The following is a 6,000-nucleotide window of genomic DNA, read 5'->3' as shown; positions in this document are numbered from 1 at the left end:
GAAACTGCAAGCCTCTGATGCGGGCAGCGCCAACAAATTCTGTTTCCTCATTTTATGAAAAAATGCTGCAGTCCCAGTCAGTCCAGCTAAACTTCCACAAAACCCTCACATGAGATTGCCGCTCAGCCCAAGTTCATGGGCTTGTCCCAGCTGGAAAGGCTTGCCAGGCTCAGACCCTGGTTTGTTACACAGTGTTAGATTCCCATAAAAACATGCCCAATATCCAATTAGCCAGCAAATCCTACTGGGGTATGGCTTGTCCTCTCCCTCTGTCACTGAGATAGCTTTATGCCATGACCACACTGCTCTCTGCATTCACCTCCAGTCCGTGAGATGTACCCTACCACTTGGCTGCCAGCAGAACCCAGTATGTTCCTCCTTTGCCCTCCGAGCACTGGTGTTTCAGGGTGCCTGTGGAGGGATGGCCAGGCTGAGGATGGAGCCACACTGGCCAGAAATGGGAAAGGCTGGGGCCATAAGAGCTGGAAAGGGGAGAAGAGTGGTCAGCGAGGTACAGGGGGGCAGGAAGCTATATGAGGAGAGGCCCCAGCCACGAGCTGTGGGAAGGAGAAGGACAGGTCCCACGGCATCCGGACAAGACAATCCTTGGGAACACTGTCCAGCAGCCAAGGGTCTCCAGGGACACTCGGCTGTTTCTGGAGGGAGCACGTGCGTGGGCTGAGTGGCCTCAGTGCCCTGCAAGGGAGGTCACCAAGAGCTGAAACCAGTGCCCCAGTGCTTTGGGACAGCGTGGCAGGATCTCTGGGGGAGCTGTGCCAGGCACATGCCTCCAGCATGACCCTTTGCTCGGCAACATCCCTCTCTTTACTGTTATCTTGTACTTGAGATTCATAATGGAGATTCACTTATGTTCTGAGTGAAAGCAGCTAAAAATAGCGCTAATATAACACGGATGAGAGATGAATTTACAAAATGGATCAAGAAAGCCCAGAAGCCCCTCAACAGTCATTATGTGCTCCCACAGCCTCCAGACATGCTTTCAGCGGTAAATGCTCTTGCTGTTTGTTAGGCAAAGAAGGAAATTGCCTAATACAGTCACAGATGCTGGGAAAGCTTTATGTTGAAGTGATTTCTTTTTGCCCTTTCTCTCTTCAACATCCCTCTCTCTGTTACCTACCTTGTAAGCCTCCTTCCTTCAACCAAAATAGGTGAGGCGTAGTTGCCAGCAGGCATGCAGAGCATCTGGTAAGCTTTCGCATCAAACCTTGCACTGGGAGAGAACAGACTGGTCATTTGTCATTTTCTAAGTCAGTATCAAGCTTCAGTGAGGCATTTCTTCCTTGTCGGAGGCAGACGCTGCCAAAAGCGTGGATGGCTTTTTTCAGGCTCATCCTCCATTAGGGCGCTGTGATTTCTCCCCTCTCTGTCCCTTCTGATGTGAGCTAGTTCATCTGCAGCTCAGCCTCTGAATAAGCACTATGGATTTGTAAAAGTTTTAAGCACTTGTTGGTGAAAGACAACCAGAAGGCTGAGGAGGGGAAACAGCCAAGAGCTCAGGCTACCACGACACCTGGATCCCTGGTGCTCGTGCTTCTTTGGATGGTGTGACAAGTACTCCTGGTTGCACAGTGGCCCAGCTTCAGAAGGATGGGGGCTGGGGGGGAACATAGAAAGAAACCTACTTGCACCAGACAAGCTGCCCAGACACCTCTTGCAAGCTGCAGGTGCTCCAAGTTTAAGCCTTATCTTAAGAAAAACAGCCATTCCCCCCTCAGAGTTCAGCCTTTTGAATCAAAGGGCCAGGGTGACACCCTGCCCTGGTGCTGCCTCTCCCGTCTCGCACCCATGCTGGCTGTATCCGCACTCTGCTCTGCACAGACCCTGAGCAATCCCAGCCCCGCTGTGAGGCTGATGCAGGGGAAGTGCCTAATTTATTTTATTTCCCCCCTCAAATTGTTCTGAAGGTTTTTGGGGGTGCTTACTTCTCCTATTCTAATAGGCAAGGGCTCCAGGGAAGCTACCTTGCAGTCTGAGCTGTATTTAGAGTGACAGGCAACTGATGCAAAACAAGCTTAAAGGCAGTTTGAGAAAGATAAGTTGGATAGAAGCCTGGCTCACCCCTCCCTATGCCCACAATAAAGCCTTTGATGTGTCCCTTCTCTGCACTTGATCACGTTCCTGCTGCCTCTGTGATTCATATTATGCAACTGATTGACTTTGCAAGATATGAGAACAAAGTGTCTCCTTGCCCTGCTCCCTGATGCGCGTTAAGTGTGTTAGATTGGAAGGCTGAAGCAGAAATCAAAACAAGCCCTCAAGCCTGGTTTCTCTGCTAATCACTGGTGCTCATATCCTTGCTAAGCTAAGGGACTCTGTGCTAAATCTAAAGCTAAAGGCACCACCCTGGGCATGTTTCCATTGGTCTGTAGAGCTGTGCTTGTTGCAGCTTCCCAGCTTTCTGTACCAAGCAAAAATTGTGTTCCAACAGGATTTTTCTCTTTGAGGGTTAATGACCAGCTCTTGAAGCAGCCTCTGATCAATGAGATGTGAAGGGAGTAAGCCAGGAGGCAGAGAGGCCAGCTGTCTTGCCAGTTGCATCCCAGTTACAAAAAGTAAAAAAAAAAAATCATGGAGAGAGGAGTGGGACAAAGGGCATCACCTGCTCAAGCAGCACTATTACCCCTGAAAGCATGGCTCAAGGTATTTCTCATGAAAGCTCATACTGGTGCCGCTCAAGAACACAGTGCCCAAAGGCCAGCATATTCCAGATTAGCATCTACAGTCTGGTGCCACATCTCCAGGGCTGGTCTGTCAAAAGGACTTCACACCATGATGCTCATACTAGGAGGGAAACAGACACTGTCAACAGATGATGCGCTTTCATAGCCAAACACCACATCATGTGCTTTCATAGCCAAAGCACATCAACATGCTAGTGCTGAGCTTAACAGAGTTACTCCACTACATGAAAGCTGGTGTCGACAGAAAACATTTTTGCTTCTGTTTTTCTCAATTTTTCCTGTATCCAGCTGTGGATTGCCTTCACTTACAGCTCCTGGATAATAGAAGCTGAATCCCACTGTGCTGTTTTACTGCTTTTTAAATTCTCTAATATATGTGCACTTGGTCCAAAACCCATCAGTCCAGTACAGGGGGCAGGCTGGACTCCGTCAGCAGCAGAGACCAAAGTGGGCTCAAATTTTAAAGAAATTAGCTCTAAAATCCTGCTTGTCTTTGTTCTGTATGAGTCACACAAGGTAATGTGCAGCAGAGGCTGGAAGGGGAATGGGGACAGCTCTAAGAATGGAAGGATATTCCCCCCCCCCCCCCCCTTCTTCCATATCCCTTTCATATATGGTCTGGAATTATTCCTGAGACTGCAAGGGAAAGACATGCTACCCCCCATCTGAGATCAACAGAGCCTTACAGCAAATACTTCACCCTCACAGTACCTGCTTTCTATCACGGCAGAACAGTAACAGGCCGTGAACCCCGAACCGACACTCAGCACATGCTCAGGTGTTATTATATAGGGACATGGAAGCTATTCCCAGCCAAGACGCCATCCAATTTTTATCCAGCCCTATTCCATGTTCTAGAGCTTCTGATGTATTCTCAGGAAACCTGCTTCAGTACTAGTACAGAAATTTGACTATCAACCAGCCTCCACTGATGAACTAACTGGCCCAATTACCCAGAGTTTACAATTCAGTGAAGCAAATATTTTGTTTAGCTCCAAGTACATCAGATCAGACCACCAAGAAAGCTCGGGTGGTGTCACCCTCCCCCTTCTTAATCAGTCCAGAATCTCCAAATATTCAGCCATGGAAAAGCAGTGCTGAATCTGGCACGTACAGGGCTCAGCAGCAGCATAAGTACAGACTTGGTAATGAGGAAAAGCGTGGAGATTTATAATGTGAGCAATCCCGCACAGGGAATGAAGGGAGGGAGAGTGTGCTGTCCACACTGTCAGTCTGCTGAAGGTCAGTGCAGGATGAATAGATGAGTTATAGAAGCTTTCAATCAACTACATGGCTAAGCAGATAAAGTTTTTTCCCAGGAAGTAAAAGGCCACCAGCCTGGGACCAGTGTGTACCAAGAAGCAGGACTAGGACTGTGCAGCCAAAAGCACGGGACAGCAGGTAGCTGTGAACTTGTGACAGGGAGAAAAACAGAGGCAGCTGGGATACTGCGGCAGAGCGAAGGGTTTGCAAGACCAACAAGAAAGATGACAGACTGCAGAGGAGGAGCAACAGGGACCAAAGAACAAAGTACAGACAGGAGAACAGCAAAGGCTGGGGCAGCCTGATGTTGCTGGAGGAATGGAAGGAAAAGGTGGCTGAGGGCAGGGCAAGACATAGGACATGCAGAAAGCCAGGTACATCAGCTTGAAGCTGTACACAGTGTTCTTCTTGTTAACAACAGCATGGGCTGAACTTTTCAGGTTTGAGAATTATCTACTTCTCCTAGTCAGGACATGTTTGTTCCCTTGATGGCTTGTCAGGGAAAGCAATGGTATGTGGATTACTGCAACCTCAATGCCATTGCCTGGGCAGGATGTAGGGTCTTCTGCTGATAACATGTCCGTGCTGTGACATTACCACAGCACAGGCCTTTTGGTCATGCCATAAACACATTCTTCAGTTTTACAACCAGGAATGGCATCCTAGGAACCTGGTTCTGGGATCAGGGCTCCACAGTCTCAGCATGGGTCATACTTTGAATCCTCATTCTGTTGTTCTCCCCCCATTGTTTACACACACATTTCAATTCAGACATCACTTCAACCTTAATATTTCTATTACAAGTCTCTTATACATAGATATATGGGATAATCAGAATATTCTGCCTCATTCAGATGTTTAGTAAGAGGTCAGAAGACTGATACTGCTCTTCAAGAAGGCTGAACGCCAACTGGAGAGAGTCCAGATCACAGACCTATAAGGCAAGATAGAAGAATGAGAGTTTGTTCAATCTAGAAGTGAGCAGACCAAAGGGACACAGGGTAACGATACATGAAGTACCTAAATGTCACATCCATAAAAGGCTGTAGTTACCAAGAGAAAGATGATAAAATATTCGGTGCATCCATGCTGATTAAGGACAAGAAATATTTGTCTGAAATTACACTAAGTCAAGATTAGATTAAGCAGCAGACAAGATTTTTCCAACTGTAAGATCATGAAGTACTAGACTAGATCACCTGTGGAAAGGCTTATGACACCACTCAGAAAAGCTCCCACTACAAATGTAGTTTATTTGCCTCTGCCTTGGATCTTGATGAAGTTCTAGATGGCCTTTCTGCATTCCCTCAGCAAGGGCTTATTGAGGAGGTGATAAAACAGTAGTCTGAAGTTCAGCGTTGAGACCCACATGCAAGGATCCTAATGATCCCACCTGGCTGCCTCAGAGACAGACACAGAGCTGCTGTTGGGTGGCTGGGCCCCACTGGTTCTGTAGAGCCTGTCCTTCAACATGGGAAGCCCAACTGTCTTTTGCAGTCTAGACCTTCCCACTCTTACCAAGCTTTGCTGCCCTTTGACCGCTGCAGGAAGCCAAGCTGGGCTGCTTCATCAAACATATTCACTTTTTTTTTTTTTTAGCTAAACAGGTTTCCACCAGCTCTGCAACACTGGGGAAAAGGAAGTTAATTTTCTAGCTGGAGAAAGCAGCTCACAGGTGACCACTCCCAAGGGAAAAAGTTGGTATCAGTGTTTCTTCGTTTCCAGTTAATTGAGTTTACTGAAGGGTACATAACATTAGAGTGCCTTGAGCCCTGGCCAAGTTTGTAAAAGTAAATAAAGACAACTCTAGTCTAATGTTAGAAAACTGACCCTTGGATTATTTCTGAGCTCACTCCTTTCAGCAGCTAGAATGAACACTGATGCATATGATGTAAAATAAGGAGCATTGGACTCATACCTTATTAATTCAACAAGCATGTTTGACTGCTGTAGCTAGAACGCATCTCTCCTCCAGAAGATGGGTCACAGGACAGAAGGGCAGCTCCTTCCTCCCAGGGCTTGTCTGGTGACCTCT

Source organism: Falco rusticolus, chromosome 11, assembly GCF_015220075.1.
Source record: "Falco rusticolus isolate bFalRus1 chromosome 11, bFalRus1.pri, whole genome shotgun sequence".
In the NCBI taxonomy this organism is placed as follows: domain Eukaryota; kingdom Metazoa; phylum Chordata; class Aves; order Falconiformes; family Falconidae; genus Falco; species Falco rusticolus.
The sequence above is the reverse complement of the archived record's forward strand: the minus strand, read 5'-3'. Positions refer to the sequence as shown.